Source organism: Stigmatopora nigra, chromosome 14 (assembly GCF_051989575.1).
Source record: "Stigmatopora nigra isolate UIUO_SnigA chromosome 14, RoL_Snig_1.1, whole genome shotgun sequence".
Classification (NCBI taxonomy): Eukaryota; Metazoa; Chordata; class Actinopteri; order Syngnathiformes; family Syngnathidae; genus Stigmatopora; species Stigmatopora nigra.
In genome coordinates this window covers 11,109,943-11,127,733 of record NC_135521.1, presented here as the reverse complement: position 1 = coordinate 11,127,733, position 17,791 = coordinate 11,109,943, and the positions used below count along the sequence as shown (strand labels likewise).

At 36.9% G+C, this 17,791-nt stretch overlaps 1 long non-coding RNA gene across 1 annotated transcript in view; it reads right to left on the bottom strand.

The window, feature by feature from the left end:
- Positions 1 to 365: 365 nt before the first annotated feature.
- The window catches only part of LOC144207794 (uncharacterized), a 38,916-nt gene continuing 21,490 nt past the window's right edge, over positions 366 to 17,791 (bottom strand). Inside the window, exons 4-11 of the long non-coding RNA XR_013328792.1 lie at positions 16,840 to 16,968; positions 14,329 to 14,404; positions 10,658 to 10,744; positions 8,878 to 10,538; positions 8,367 to 8,404; positions 8,004 to 8,090; positions 536 to 609; positions 366 to 441 (exon numbers count right to left, since the gene is read on the bottom strand). This is a non-coding gene — a long non-coding RNA (uncharacterized LOC144207794). The remainder of the gene's footprint in view (positions 442 to 535; positions 610 to 8,003; positions 8,091 to 8,366; positions 8,405 to 8,877; positions 10,539 to 10,657; positions 10,745 to 14,328; positions 14,405 to 16,839; positions 16,969 to 17,791) is intronic.

Sequence of the window (17,791 nt, the reverse complement as noted above, 5' to 3'; positions counted from 1 at the left end):
AACTGCTTATCCTCTCACAGGTTGCAGGGTTGGGGGGGTGGGGGGTGTCCTGGAGCTTATTCCAGCCAACTACTATTTAGAAAACAAATGTAAAGAAGTAGAAAGTAGTCATAAACTGCTACTAGAGTAGATTAAAATCAATTTGTAACTGTATGTGAGGTTGTGTACATACTTGGTCTGTTTTCTCATCCCCAAATCGGGCCAGAGTGAAGTATTGTGGAACTACAATAAAAAGAAAGGTAAGCTTTTCATCTGCAATACTCGTGCTGGCAATCCTTCATACTATGTAGGGCAGGATCTTCAAACAAAATTTGAAGGGGTCTTTTTGCCAAGGATTTCTGGGGATGTGTTAAACATAAACCGACCTTAAAGGTGAGTGCCATGGTAGCTTCTTCATATGGATTTAATCATCTATTTGATCGGTGCAGCATTCGCTTTTCCCTAGTGAGTAGGAAATCAGACTTTTATTACACAGAACAACATGAACATATCAATACAGCACATTTCACTATGCACTGTTATATGCAATACTGACTTTTAAAATTAACAAGAACCTAAATCGGTGTGGTGTTCAGATTGTGTGCTGGGGAATCACAATCGTCTCTGCATCTGTAAAGTTCAGAAACATCATCATGTTGATTATATATTCGATTTCAATTTGGTAAAACATGAAGCTTAAAGTAGATACGGGAATTGATGTTAAGGTAGTGAAGGGGGGTGTTTTCGTACATGTACATGAAGCCCACTTTAAGGTGGAATTCAAATTGACGCCCCTCTCTAACGAGTGAGTCACATCTGCCCCATATGCTGTCTCAATCAGTGTGTCCAATGAATTAGTGACAACCAAGAGTTCAAGAGCCTGCCAGATGGGTCTTAATTGAGATTATCTCAGGATCAACATGTCACCTAACTCTTTTGTGATTCTTTTTTCTCATCTTTTCTCGTATCTTGACTAATCAGGTCAAAGAGATTGTAACATCTTAAACCAATCGATACTAGGTTAAGAATTAACATATTTTCTTGCATATACGACATATTTGTAGCTAAAGAAATTATGACTGAATCAAGGATACGTCAAGACAATGCGCTTGATTGTATACAGAGGTATATCCTGCCTCATAAATGTTATTCATATATAAAGTTTCCACTTAATTCTAATGGAATCTAACACATTAAATCATACATGACATTTTTTCGCACTCACCTCAACTACTAACATCTCTACTGTAAATTTTGAATGATCCCACATTGTAAAATAGATATGCAGTACTGTCATAGATGTTTAGCTCATGATACTGGTGAGAGACATTACACTGGGTCCAGGGAATAGAACTGATAGACTCTAGGCTCAAAATCCAATCTCTGAGAAAAACACCTAAGTCTATCCTTTTGAGGATTTCTTCTGGGGATAGACCCTGCAGGGCCAAACACATTTTAAATGGAAAACTCTTATTTGATGACAAACTCCCTTCCTTTCAGCCTACTAATATGTTGCATATGTGTACCACCGTTTACATATGGTTTCATGTTTAATGCCATACAACATGTATGGACGGGAAAAAAGTGGTTGGAAAATGTGATTCAGACACACACAAAAAAATGGTGCTGATTTTTTGATTATGCCTTTACCTCAGACTGTACACAAATGAGTCTTTCGGGCAGGTAATTGGTTGGGGACTACTATAGCAAGAGTTCCCACTGAGGAAAGAATGCACAACGGAACCCAAAAGAGACTGTCAGTGAAGGACATTTAGCCTTCAAGTTGCCCCCTGTGGTAACTCTATCTCAGGGTTAGTGGGGGGCCCACAGCTGGGGCTAAGTGAAGGTGTGTAACTGATAGTTACACCCCTCTGGCTATACTGTACCTCCCCCCATAGCTTGAAATGGAATAGGTGACTGATGGTTTTGGTTTTGCCCTAAGATTCAATACTTACTGTTATATTTAAAAAAATATATTCAGCAAAAATTACACATTGATCACTATCCTTTTCTATTTGAGTGCAAAAACAAATAAGTCATAAATGTATTAAGTGTCAAAGCCAAAACAGACCAGATAGGGGGCTCTGAGGACAGGAGTTTGTAAGTAAGGTCTTTTTGTTTCATATGTTAAAACTGGTGCCCAGCAATTGCCTGTAAACCACCTCAGGGTGTACCCTGTTTGCTGCCAATAGTCAGCTGGGATAGACTCCAGCAACCCTGTCAACTTTGTGAAGAACAACAGTGCAGTTAATGAATGGATGTTAAAACTGTCTGTATGACCTGACCTTGTCTTTTGTTCATCCTCTCTGGCTTCTTTCATGCATCTAATTTTATTTCATTTTATTATTTATAATATTCAAATGGAGTGCTGAAATTGCCTATTTAGAGAATATATAGACAGTGTTTAGCATTTGCTGTGAATGCATAGACTTTAAATCAAGCAGTAGCAACGTATGGGAACAATAGTGAAGTAAGAGTATGTCCGCTCAACCTCTTTTGCCAGCTAATAAAAATTACTACCGTAAGTTCCAAACATACTAGATTTTTGGGGGATGTAGTAAAAAAAGATCCCATATCCTCCCACTGATCTTAACCCCATATTCTTGATAAAACCCTCATGATGAGTTTTTTTGTGCATACTTTTGAATTCATTCTTTTATAATCTGCACAAGGGACTATGCTTAAAATAAAGGCCCTTTTATAAAATACTAAAAACCTGCTGTAGTCTTGATCTGTACATGCTGAGGTGTATTAAACATGGGGCTTAGGAGAGGTCACCCCTGTGTACAAGCATCAGCAGTGATGACTATTGAAACCAACATAGGATATTCTTCCTTTTATATCTCGCTGTGCCCTACTCACTATCACAAGTACACACATACACACAAGGAAACCACCCCCAACCTCAAAGGAGACTGGAGATTGGAAATAAAGTCCATTCTCTGTCTGAGAAATGTGAATGGGAGCAGTAATGTTTTCAATTTGAGCCCAGAGAGTAATAATGGGCCTCATTCTGCACCACCTAGACACTGTTGCACTGTTCGCCTTAAAGCTTTAGGATTCTATCATCTTTCACCCTCTCAATTCCTTTTCGCTTCTGCCCTCTGTGAGCTTTTCATGAAGAGATTAATTTGCTGGATAATATGACAGGCTCTTGAAAAGAAATATAAATAAATAAGTAAAAGGAAGAGATGAATAAAAAAAATGGTGAAAAGCAGTTGACTTAACATTTTCTGGATTGCAAGTGTTAATTTGAATTCCATTCTTAGCTTTTAGTTATTTCTTTTATTAAAAGCATGTCCATATACTGTTAATAATTATCTAAAAAAAAAGAAAACCCTAGTAGACCACATGATGAAAGTGTGAGAAACAATGCATGCACTACAATATTGGGGCAAATCATAAAAAAAGCACTGCATTTTGTAAATTAACTGGTCATTCTTTTAATAAAGACCATCACAAAATTGCATAATAGAGTTGCTGTCCTTGTGTGGGTCCTTGCACATTTATTGCACTCCATCACTTCACATTGAACCAGGTGCCAATATTTGAAAGATATTTGGGCACTCATTTTCAAAGGATGGCTGCTCTTAAGCAGCAATCTTTCACTAGACTATGACTGACACATAAGGTGCTGTTTGATTGGATACAAGGACAGAGGAAAAAGAATGAAACCAAACTCTCTGAACAGTTACGTTTTTGTATGAGGACAGTGGCAGTGCAATAACTTTACTGTATTCATTTAAATATTATTTAGTGCCTTTGTCATTTTTTTCATGAAATTGTTTGCCATATAGCAAACATCAAACTCAATAATAGGCTGGCATAAGTATAAGTAACCTGAATATTATTGTATGAAGGGATTTTCATAAGTAAAGACACCACTGTATTTGTGTAATTGACGTTACTGTTAATTTTTGTTATATTGAAATTATAAACTGTTTTATGTTTCAATTAAATTTATATACATCACTTTGTTGTAGCCATATTTGAAAATAATACGATGAAATGACAAAATGTAATCTACATTGCAACACATACAATATACCTAGGATCAAATTTTTTCACACTGTTTAATTACACAAATCAACTGGTGTTCTTTTCAGAATACAGTCCTTTCCCAAAGAACAAAAAGAGTGGATGGCTTCATCAGACAGAAAATGTGTGCCAAAGCTGTGATAGCCAGCAGGTTTATCTGAGCTGACAAAGACGAATCTCCCAGCAGAGGGTTGGCTCTGTTCAACTCTCCTGCTGAGAGGATCCCATACTAGGGTTGACATTAAATTATTTCAGGAGGTAATTAGTCTTCTGTTTTTCACCCCTGCCCAACCATTGCCATCGCATGCTTGTATGCACACATCAGTGTCACCAGAGCTAGACAGGACTAGAGCTTGAGAGGGAGGTAAAGAAAGCCACACAGTGGCCACTTGCGAATATTTAACATGTTGGTAGCTCAGAGGGCTACTGTATTGCTTTAACTGTTCTTTTTAGTGCTCAAATTATACTACTTGGGTCGGGTTGGTGATTTTCTGTTTAGGGGTTTAATGCAAAAACCATGTTGCATATTTGTTATAATGTCTGTAGTTTTTGTTTTGACTAGAAAACAAAACAAGTTGGAGCAGACACCAGATTGATTGACAGCACCTCTGGAAGTTAAATCCTAGTATTTGCAATATCAGAATTTGGCATATTTTCCATTCAACTACTCATACAGAATTGTTTTTGTTTTATGCATATAAGTCACAGAACAAAAGTTATTTTCAACCTCTTGTGCTTCTTTTTGCTGCTGCTTCAATGGTATTAAATTTAAATAATGATACATGCTGACTTGATGGCAACTAAAAACATTGTTAGTACAGAAAAATATCCAAGTTTTTGTTTTTATTATTATTCTCTCTCTCTCTCTTGAAAAGTGTGATTTTTTTTTTAACCTGGCTTTTGAGTTAAAATTAATGTTGATGCCCTATCAAGGCAATATGATTTGGCAGTGACATTATGAATAGTGCAATTATGGACTATATTATGCAAATTAGATACAAAACTATCAAACAAAACAACCCTTAAATGTGTCCTTTTGCTTTTCTTCTATTTAGCGTGTAATCTGGTTATGTGTGCTTCCAGCAAATGAGAAGTCACTTTCATGGCAAATTATTTTCTCACCTTGCTTATCAAGTGTGACATCTTTTTACCACCAACTCACTATACCCAGACAAACTTTATGGTGTATTGAACAATGTGCAAAAAAATTGTAAACAATACATACAAAAGCTATATGAATAATAATAATATTAAATCAGTGTTTTTTCACTTCTTCGATTTACTATAAAACAAAACAACATGGGTTATGCATCATTGCTTGAATGGATCTACATTGGTCTCAGTTCATTTAACCAAAACAAAATCATATTATGTTTGTCCAATTTCCTTATTTATATAATGGGCTATAGTAGTAAGTGCCAAATAAAATAGCTCGTCATAGTCTACCTAGCAACATGTCATTCAAATACTTTATTTAATTCTTTTTCAATGACTCGGGACATTTATTGGACTTTAGTCTGTCAAGTTAGAAAGTTCAACAAGATAAGGCTAAAAATACTTTCTATCAATTGTGTAGTGTTAATAAGATTTAAAAAAAAGATGTTACTTTATCTCAAATGTGTAATAAAGCCCATCTGTGACATTCAGGGTTTCATTGTTTTTCTCAACAAAACCACAGCTGTGGGTCTGGACGATTCTTTGCTACATCCCCCCAAGCTTTGTCAAGATGACATTTTCTGTTTGTCCACAGTGACTTGTGCGTGCCTAAAACAATATCATGGGGAATGATCTTAACCAATTATCCATGGCTGAAACATGCTGTGCTTTTATTTTTACCATTATTAATTTCAGGACTAAAGAAAAGCTTCTCCACAACCATGAATCCAGTCTATTTTGTAACCTAGTGGTGGTGCAAACTTTAAGTGTTTGTTTCTAGAATATCATTAAAAATACGAAGGAGTCAAATGGGTTGAATTGACCCTCAGTAAGAGATATTCTGGCGCCACGTGCCTAACATGCTGACTCTATGTTGGCCTACACCCCCAGAGGAGAATGTCAGGCTCGAAGTTGTTCCCTGTTATTCCCAGGCTGACCATTTGACACGTGATGTCAAGAAGTCACGTGGCAGCCTGATTTTTCATCGGATGTGAAAGGAACTGCAGGGAAAGTGAGAAAACGGCAAGCTGTGTCACTCTCTCCGTCGGCATGACCAAATCACACTTGCTGTACCACTGATTTGGATAATTATGGTCCAAAGGACAATTTAATTATTTAGCTAACAGTCATTTAGTTCTCATTCATTTTTGCACAGGTTCCTAAAGGGAGTGAGTATAGATAAACAAGGCACTAGCCTTTTCAGTGATATAAAAACATCATATTAATACATGTCATATTCTCTAATCATGTATATCAGTAATGGCTTTAAAACATTACTGTGGCATCATTGAATATATAGGGTGTGTTTGTTAGTGGTTTTATATCTGCGGCTATACATATGTTACACATATTATGCCAAACACAATGCAATAGTCAAATTGTGACACATTATACCATATTTCCATTCAAATAACTTGATTTACTACATCAAATGGATTGCTGCAGTTTTTTTTTTAATTTTTAGAGCGAATTCAACAGGTGGCGCTTAATTAAAATGATTAACTTCACTATGCTCCCTCTTCTCTAGCTTTCATGTTTCTTCTTAATCACCACTGCGAACAATAGCATTTTTCTGTGGTAGAAACATCACTTATCCAGAAAAAAAAGAGTAAAAGATAAATAAATGGAAAATTAAATTCCTTAAGCTCTTTTGCAAAGATTCACACCAATCAATCCTCAGAATAAATTCTCTAATATAATGAAGAGGGTTACAGCCTTTATTGGTTAAACTCAAACATCAGAATGAAAAGCAAGACATCTGTGGCTTGTTGTGCTTCAGAGATGATAACTAGGCCATGCTGACAGGCAGAGTCAACATTTATATTGTTGAATCTAAAGGTCAAAGTCTAGTGGATGTTCCCTCACCTTTTTCACGCTTTCAAGTAGAAGCACAGCTCAAAGCGGAAGCAAGTAAATCATGTGTAGAAAGAATTGAAAAGGGAACATGAAAGGAAGTTTCATTCGCCGCTCTTTTTAGTACAATGTTCGTGCTAAGGTCCTAACCCAAATTTATAAAATATACACCAAACATGTTTCAATGGCGATAAATATCTATTTACGTTTTTTATTTACCATTGTAATATAGTTTGTGCGCCACTACTACCAACACCCTTAGTATTCACACTCTTTTAAATATGGGCCAAAAGATTAAAACCACATCCCACACGAGCATTTCACTCAAAATCAATGAGAACAACCAACAGTGTGAATGACTGAGCTATCATCCTTCACTATTTATAGCGTCTGATGGGCTATGAACCATGAAATTAATAAATAGCATGCTCAGTAATTGCCTGGAAAGCAAGCGTGTGGCAAAGTGAGGTATAAAATCAGCTGCATCAGATGGGGTTTCTAATAAGTTGTCACATTATTGTCAGTGACCTTCAAGCAATTAAGAGCAGATGAGTGTAAGTGAGATTGAGATAAGTAGTGTAATGAAAGAAGAGGAGCAACGATTACGACGAGTTAGATTTATGGCAGAACAGGACATTACAATAGAGTGGTCGTCACTAAAAGGTACTGACACAAAGAGGGTGTTAACTTCAAATATTTTTGCTTCGTCAGATGGAAGTGACAATGAGGAACACCTTAAATAAAAGAAAAAAGATATGGATTTATAACCTGAATGTACACGTCTTGTATACTGAACAGTCAAAGCCAGTGTTTGGTTGTTATATTTAAATAAAAATAAATAAAATCAGACATAGGCATTTTCATCATCATTGACTTGACAAAAAGCCTAATTGTTATCATACCCAGATGCAAGTTGCCTCACCGATGCCAACAAAGAATAAAATGGATATCTTACCTCTCACTGTCTTCTTACTTACCTTCAGTCGGCCATTAGAAGGCAGATCCACCCCAGCGTCTTTCCTCACTCCGAATTATTCCATAGAAGGGATTGTTGGGGAAAAATACTGAAATTTGTATAGAATGTTTAAGATTTTTGAATAAATATATAAAAATGAGATCAAACGTAGTCATATCAAAAACACCTAAAATGAAAATGTTGTTTAAACTAAAACAATGCAAAGCAATTACTACATATTTTATTATTAGTCGTGTCAGGGAACAAAGAGGGGTTTCACCCTTGAATTTAACAACTAAGGAGGGTCAACTTTGTTAAAAAGCAACATCACGAAACAAGTATTTGTTTTTTTAGGATTTAACACAAGTAGAACATGAGCATTTACCTGAGTAAGTCTAGTGGTGGAGAGGTCCACTGCAATGCCTGGAAATAAAAAAAATCATGAAAACGCTCATTTAGCGCCAACATCCCTTATGACAATGATTGATGGAACAAGGATAAATTATAAGAATATGCTTACTGATAAGAAAAATTAAATGGCAAGTGCCTAATGGGTTTAATCAGATGAGTAAGTTTGTAACTCATGAGTGTTGAGGTTATTGTGTTACAGCAAAAGATGTTGACAGAAAATGAAGTGTATCTCAGAGGCTATTGTAGGTGAAAGGACAGAGAAACAGAAAGTGGCACACACACAAAATGAGTGCAAGGGAGGAATAAGAACGATGAGGGTGGATATCACCCAGTGCTTTTTAATAAGAAAGACAGTGCAGGTTCAGGAACCAGACATGAAAAATCCACTAGACACTAGACAAAGGGCAATGGGGTCATTTGGCATGAAGGGAAGACACACAAAATCTCACAGAGAAGATTGATGTGTTTCTGAGCAATCTACAGACCTAAACAAGGTATGTCGGTGGAAGAATTTCAAATGCAACAAACCAATTGATGTTCATCTGGAACAATCAGAAAATTGATGAAAAACCATAAAACTTTATAATGAATAAAAAGGCCATTAAAGAAGAGTCATTTTTAACAAGTAAGGGTGGAGAGAGATTAACCATTTCATGAACAGCTGTGAGGAAAAAAGTATAAATGTTTCGAAGTATCCTTTTATCAATTTCCATTTATTTTCTATAGCCTCATGCTAAATAAAAGTGTTTGTCTAAAATGTTGCAAATCAATTTTATAGGTCAAGAATATTTGCAAACAAGCACATTTCAAGTTGATGATATTAATAAAAAAAATGTATTATGCATACTATTATGATACTGTTACTGATGTTGCAAAGGCCCATACAGAGTTGTTTTTTTAGGCCCAAAGATGGAGATGATGTATGTAGGTGTCAAAAGAAATAGAACAAAGAATTGGAGCTTAAAGGTAGATTCAGTATTGATTGCTTTGGGGACGTTTTATTCTTCTAACACTGAATATTGATCATGCTCTATCAACTGTTCCCACCATCACTGAATTCCCTTTTTAGGCATCATATGATGCAGCAGGTCTTCCAACATTACTTTAGCCCTTGGACAACGTGGTCATGGTTAGTAAACTTGAAGTCCAATAGTGCCACTAGTGGACAGATTATGTAAAGTAAAAGCGTATGGCACCCACAAAAGTCTACAGCAGATGCTGCATTGAGGAAAAATGCTCATCACATATTGCTTGCACCCTTGTGGATGACCATGCTGAACTGCGCTCATACAGTAGAGTTCAACTCTTATCTGGGTAATGTGGCTAATGAATTGTCCTCCTCCCCTGAGGGTATTCACATTAACTTGAGTATAGGTTTTCACTTAGAGTGGATCAGTGATCTCTACAGTGGCTTCCCCCTCCAGACTTCTTTCATTATCTAAAATGAGAACATATTGAAGGGGGCACTGAGGTGGAGTCGGTTGGCAGTTTGTTTCTAAGATTTGTGCGAGTGGGTCAGATTCACGTCTCTTGACATATTCTGGCACCAGCTCACAGGTCACTTGAACCATATTATCCATCACCATCATTTCCTGGAAGATAGGAAGAAATATTAGAAGCAGTTTTCAAATGATATATGAATGATGAGGACAAAGAAAGATTGGATTTATAAGATATAAATGAAGTGATGATTTAAACTTAGCCTCACACATTTCTCTTAGTGTTATGTTGCCTTTGCCTAGCTATAATTTCTCCTTAGACAAACATTATATTATTCTTTCCTCTACTGTTTCTTTTTCCAATTCCTGTCACACAGCATTGTATCCAAAATAAAATTCTCTGTTTCTCGACCAGAGATAAAACAAGGGTTCCCCTATGTTCTTGTTGTGGTCAAGTGTTAAAAAATTATTGAAAAATAAAAGCAGGGTCAGTATCAGCATCCACTTTGCAGTCTGAATACTTTCTGTCCCACAGCCTTTAACTACTTTTCTAACATTGCCCCAATCTGTTCCCCATACGGCACTCCATCAAAGCTCAAAGAAGCCCTGGAGATTCATCCATGGTAGGGAGTGATGTAGTGGCCAATGCCAACAGCCCCTCTAGGCCATGATTATTAACAGGTTCAACCCTTTTTTCCCAAGGTCTCCTGAAAGACATACACAAGAGTACAAATAAATAAATAAAAATGAATATCATTAAAATCCTCGATAAAACTGAGAGAACAATGCATGTTACCTTGAGAAGGCTTAACGTAGTAATAATTACCTTTTGCTTTAACTACTCTTTTGTTGAAGAATTAATGGATCTGCAACACTGATGGCATGATTATTTTCCTTCAGAGCCACAACGTAGCTGTTTAACAATAAAAGCTTTATTGTTAAGACATTCTGTGAAATTCAAACTAGTGATATGTCACCTAATGAAAATCATTACATTTGAAGATCCATTTATAATTCATTGCTATCAAACTTAATCCAGTATTCAGTGCTACGGACACAGACTGCAAATGAGCAGAAACACACCATGCGTTACCTCAAACCAATGAACTACTATATCATTTTGAAATGCATTTCTATGACCTCTTTAAAATAATGTATTGCATTTGTTTGGATTGTGCTTCCATTCAGTATTTATCCTGTGGTGCACAATCATTTAATTTGTTTCTACATGGATTATGTTGACCGTATGTTCATGCTTGGTTGGGCAGGTATTCATCATTACTCTCGTTCTGTTAGTAGAGCTGCCATTCTAACATGAAATAACCTTAGCCCTCCTCTGGTTTGTATTGAATTCCTTTAACCTCCAAATATAGGATGTGCTGTAAGCTAGGAAACTCAAGCAAAGATAGGCCTAACCGCTGCATCTCTAGCCCACCAAGGCATTGATCTACACTAGGCCGACAGCAACAAATCTAAGGGCAAGTCGGCTTATTCATAGAACAAAAATAAAGCTACCCTCCTCTACACACATCTCCGAGGATTTGATTCAGTATATATGAGTGCTGTCAGATCAATGTGAAGCAGCAGACACCTGCAAGACTACATGTCTGACTCATGATGCCTTTGGAGTGTTTCCAGAGAAAAGCAGCTGATCTGTAGAGTTACAGTGCATATTTGTATTTTATGAGGGTTGATTCCCTGTAAAATGGTAATGCAAATTTGTGTTCCAGTAAAACTGTACACAGCACAAGACCCACCACCTTTTCGTTTGGGTAAACATGGGATAAAACAAGAGCATATTGCTTATAAAGATGGAGACAGATGGAAGACTGTAATGGCACTCAGTAGAGGGGCCAAATAAGAGCAGATCTAAAGGTGGGAAGTGAATGTCGCTAAGTGAGTGTCACTCTAAGTACGAACCAATAGCTGCAATGATTCAACACATCCTTAATCACCGCTCCAGTACAGGCTACCAAGTTTCTTGTTCATTTTTATTTATTTTTTTAACAATTTTTGGCTATACTGCTCAATTTCTTTGTGGGAAAAATGTTTGAGAATGAAAAAAATCCCAATTTTTAGATGCATTTCAGATGAAAAACTAGATTTAATCAAGCCTTTAATCTTAAATTTTAATTATTCAAAATCTGGCTCTCCAGCAAACAAATGTGCACAACGAAGGCCCATATTAGAACTATCTTGCTGTGAATGTTTTTTGAGAAAGTCAATGTATGTAATGTTTGGCACAGCATAAGTCCCTGTGATCAAGCAACGGGGTGTATGGGTTTACACCCACTCACTTTCTTCCCCCTTTGACAGCCTGAAGGCCCAAGCGCCTGACTGACTAACTGGAAGCTGAATGGTGAGAACAAGAGATTGCAAGAAAAAAAGAGGATCCCTACTGTGTCCCCCCCCACACTCTAATGTGAAGAAGAAACGAGCAATTAAAAGTACTGCCGGCTAAAATTGGCTCTTCCCGGGGGTTAGAGATGCAAAAGTCGATGGTTCCAAAGACGAGTTCTCTTTTAGTCTCTTGGTATCTGTCACACCAGCACAAACATGCAAAAATAACAAACACACACACTCAAATACACAAACACACTAATAATAAATCATGGCCGTCGTGTTCCTTGCCCTCCAGGTCACAATCCTTTTGCCCGTATAGAGTTCCTAATTGATGTGACAAAGTGCCGAGCAGTGTCCCGTTTCCCTTGTGTGGTTTTCTAAAATGTTCTGACCTCATTCTTCCTTTTCCCAGACCATCTTCCTACACTGCCAACTGTGGTTTTAATGGAGTAAAACACTCAGACAACCACTCATCGGATGTTGCCATATAATGATCAAAGACTAATGACCGTGGCTATGAGATGAGCAGGGATATGGGGACAAATCAAACATCAAAAAGCAAAAGCCATCAAGTGATTGTCTTTGCAGGAATTAAAAGAAGTACATCAGCTTTCATCATGTAAAATGGTCGTCATTAATTGATTTTTGACTGTGACTTTTGCTTTTTAAACTTTTCAAGTGAGAGTGTGACTTTTACTTTTTAAACCTATTAGAGCTACCACTGCAGAAATCATGAGAGCTTTGCTAAATATAAAGCCTGTTACCTCAATTTCAACCCACGTTAGGCATCTGCTTGACAGCCGTTATTTAAAAGTGAAAATACAATCCCTGCACATTTTGCAGTCAACAAGCACCAAATTTATCAAAACACAAAAAGCTCCTTTATTTTCTTTACTCCAGTGAGTGCCATTCAATGTTTTGTTTCCAATAATTAAGTCTGGCAGTTTCCATGTGATTTTTTGCAAGTGAAGAGCGTTTTTATTTTATTTTTATTTGTGCTAGTATTAACATAGAGACTACACTTGAGAAACTGTCAGTGACGAGAATATCAATCCCTCCTGTTAAAAGCAACAGCCACAGTTGCCATGGGGTCAAAGAAACGAGTGCAAATGAATGTCAATGATGAAGACAAGATCTTACCCAAGGAACTAACAAGATCTGCATTTGCATATCCTTGTAAAAACCACAGTTGGACAATATACATATGGATATTTCATATCTAACCACATTCTTTGTATCGACTAGTGAAGTTAGAATACATTCCAGAGATGGATTATCAAATTAATCAACCCAAAGGTTACAGTGAACCCAAATGTAGGATGGATACATGTATTTTACTTCTAATGTTGCTGACAACGCATTAAAAATGCCTCTATAAAAGCAAAAAAAATGTCATTAAAATCATTTTAATCTATTTTATTCTAAGCAGTACTCTGGTCAAGTAGTATAAATCAAATTTTAACTACTTCTCAAGTCCACAAACATGACATTTTCAATATTATTATAGCAAGATTGACCTAATCTTTGAACATATAATAGTAAATTGTGAAGTAGATTTAAACAGCTTCACCTACTGTAGGATTTTACAAGAGTTATCATGTGAAACAATAAATTCAGTCTTCATGTAGCTGGCCATTATTTTGCTTCAACTATAGGTATTCATAACTCAATAAGAACATGGTTGATTTATACAGCACACCATGGCAGCCTGTACATAAATTACCAGGGGCTCACCTATTGCTTTCACTTATTCATGCACGCAATTATTTATACCGCTTGGCCGTGTGTGATCAATATCTTTAATTCTAATTACAACTCAAGTACTTGCCACTTTCCGTGTTGGAACAACACACATTTGCATCCAAAATGTTAATCAGTGAGGTCAGCATGTGGCACAGGAAAGAATAAAAAATAACTGAATGAGGAAACAAGGTAGAACATGAAGGACTGTGATTAAGACCAATGGCAGAGATGAAAATATGTTAAGTATTGGTACAAGCTATTAACCATAGTGTTTAGATGTTGTGGACTAGAAATCAAGACAACATCAAATGTTATGTTTTGTGTGTTTGTATGTGTGTGTGTGTGTGTGTGTGTGTGTGTGTGTGTGTGTGTGTGTGTGTGTGTGTGTGTGTGTGTGTGTGTGCTGTTTACCGTTAGGATGAGACCTGCTATAATCCAGAGTTCTGTTGTGGCACCACGGATGGATGGGATGAGGTATGCTAATCACCTGGAAAATACAAAAAAAGGTGAAAAAATGAGGTCACCCACAAGAAAGGAAAGGGTTGAAGGATGGCAGACAGAAATATTCCAAAGTCGAAAATATTATTTAGGAATCTGCCTGGGGACAAAAAGTCTGCAGGGGTTCAGCAACAGTGCTACTATCACTTTTTTTTCTTTTTCTTTTTCTCATGAAAATAATTATGGTTGTGATTTTAGGAGGCATTTAGGAGTCATTTTATTTGAATCGAATAATTGGGTTTTCATATTATAAAATGTTTAATTTTGCCATCTTCCATTTATATTTTAATAATTCAGTTTTGCATTAGCCATTGCTCAGTGCAGAAAGACATTAGATTTGTTGTCTAATTTGATATTTTCCCATGTGAGGTGAATGAGTGTGTTGTTTTCACAGGCCAGACTTTCCATTATTCTCTGAGCATGAGTTTTTAACCAGTGTAGCAATACACAAGTGGCAGTACTGCCATTGTTTTTGTTGGACTTCAACACTACTTTGCAAAAAGACATTACTTAAAAAAAAGAAATCATGTATGAGTGCTCGTGAGTAGAGATATCCTTTTTGGCTTTCATAGTGTTTAAACAATTCAAATATCAACCAGCCACTTCACACTAATAATGAGAGTATTTAATGATATACTAGATTACCAAGACCATAATATTGATAATGAAATGATGTCATCCATTGATTGACTCCTTCACTCTTTGTACTAGCTTTGAAGAGTGAGGTTTAGTATTGAAGAACTGCCAAAAGAGGTATAGAAGGAGAAAGACAGTGAGTTTGATGTCAGAATCCAATAAACAAAGTCATTGCCATCCTAGCCAAGTATGGGCACCAGATATTGGACACCCTGAATTGTTGGCTAGCCAATTGCAGAGGACTGAAATGATACAAGAAAAGAGAAAATATCGCACAATATGAAAAAATATAATAGAATTTGCTTCTGTTATCTTTCATTCAGTTTACAATGAGTTCTGGCCATCCTAAAATATCATGACTGTAACAATAGATGCAAGCCCTATTAAGAACAGAAATACGGCGACATTACCATGCCCAAAGAACAGTGTGGTCTTCCTACTTTTACCTTTTGTGTGTGCATGCGTGATGACATTGTGTATTTGCAGCATTTTACATTTTCACTACCACAAACACACAACAAAAAAAGGGAACGTTAATGACAAGAGCTGTACGGCGGAACAAAAGACAATGGAAAAAAAAAGCCATCAAGGCACCCGCCTCAACAGGCCCCCACTGTGATTAATGAAAACAAATATTAGGAGAGAGGGTAGCAGAGGCGCAGAGAAACAGGACAAACAATGGAGCAGACAGCAGAAGGCATTCAGGGCTCGCTGACGGCCCTCTAGTGCAGAGTAAGAATAATGGGAAGAGAGAGAACGTCAGATCGGAGAGAGGGGAGGAAGAAGGAAAGAAGAGGAAATGAGGGCACTAATGCAAAATCTATTCTTCCTTAAAACATCCACATGCAGTCCTACACTCTGAAACCATCACAGCTGCTGGAATTGCAGAAGTGGTGGTGTCAGTGCGCCTGTTCCTGCTGTGACGTTTGCTCGAAAATTAATGTAAGACATTCGAATACATGTGCATATCCAGTATAATAGCATTATGTTAAGTGGTCTTCCAAAACACATTACTATGTGTTTTCTTGTAATACTTCAATGTTAAATTTTACAAACGTCATGATCTACAACTCATCAGTCATTGGCTCATAACTGGCTATTAATGATGCTTTTTTTTGCCATGGCTTGAGTTGAACTTGCTAAAAAAGGGGGAAAAACTGCTGTTTATTTCTTTGTTTAAATATGACACCAACAAATATTATGCATTATAGCAATAAGACAAAAATGGAGAGCAACAGGCTAAATGGCCATCTGTTAACAAGATATGTTGTATTGCATAAGATATGGTTATCCTTATAACTAAGAAATATTTGAATAACCTTCGTTCTCACTCCGAAACACTACCAAATTCCCTCCTCTTCATATTCAGTATTTTTTTAACAGCTATGTTAACTCCTAAAAAAAATAGTGCATGCCTTCTCGTGGCCCTTAGTGTCCTAAAAAATAAAATAGTTGCACTAGAATATGTTTTCCGCCAAGGTGAATTCTGAAAAACTCATAAAAAGTCGATAAAACATGTTTTTTCTCTGTCACATAAAAAAAGAGTAGTTATGCTGGTATTAGTTGATTTGAATATTTCATCTTAACTGCAAAACTGGAGTACCCATATAAAACCCCCACAGGCCCAGGGAGAACTCCACACAGGTGGACCGACCTGGATTTGAACCCAAGTCCCCCACTGTGAGGCCTATCCGCTAACCACTCATCCTCCAGACCACCCTGATTTGAATGTATTCTACCTATTAAAAATACCATAGCCTCTGCCTAATTGGATAGTGCAAATTGTACCTGTGATGATTACATCCCATTCCATGGCATTGTGTTCCACAGAATAACGACTAGGGTTATTCTTGTCCAGTTATCTGAGTCCACATTTTGGAGCTTTACTCCTTGATCCACCACACTCCTGGTTGCAGTCTGTGCATGAGATAAGACAAATACAAGGCTTCAAGTGAGTCACTGGAAATTCCTTTGCGGCAGTGCCCAAACAAACAAAGCCAGCCGGACATGGCTCACATAGCAAATTTAGTCATGGGGGAATGTGGAGATGTTGGAGGAGACAAAGAACCAACAGTATGATCTTGCTTATGGACTAAAAGGCTCCATTTGTTGCTCTGTATTTTTTTTCCATTCTGTATATACTGGGAAGTTCTGGACCTACACAGCACCTGCCACCTCAGATGGAATACATATAATTAAACTATATTTGTGGTGTTTATGCACCCTGTTGATTAACAACACACTTTCTCTTATCTGTTTGTTTATGAGCCCTAAGCTTCCAATTCATCCACGCCATTCTCTCTCATTACCTCCTGCCCTTCTTGACAGGTGTGTGACAATAGGACGGTAAATTAAGACCATCCCATTTCCTACCTATCATCCTTTCAGCATTTGATGTGACTTTTCACCTATAAGGTCAAAGGGTAATCGCCAGTAAAGCAGTCAACGCTTTGGTGAGAATAATCAATCACTGCATGATGGGATATAACAAGCACACATAAAAATGATACAAAATCAAGCGATCTGATTTGTTCTCCCACACACAGACTATAATTTCATGTATTAAACTACATCTTATCACCGACTATTTTACATGTAAAATAACTATAATTAAGATTTCTAGTTCACTTGACACATTTAAATACACATTACATATGCAGAATAGAAATCAGGGGTGTTGAATTCCAATTGTTAGGCTTCCAGTGAGCGATATGTTTTTGGGCACCACACTGCAACACCA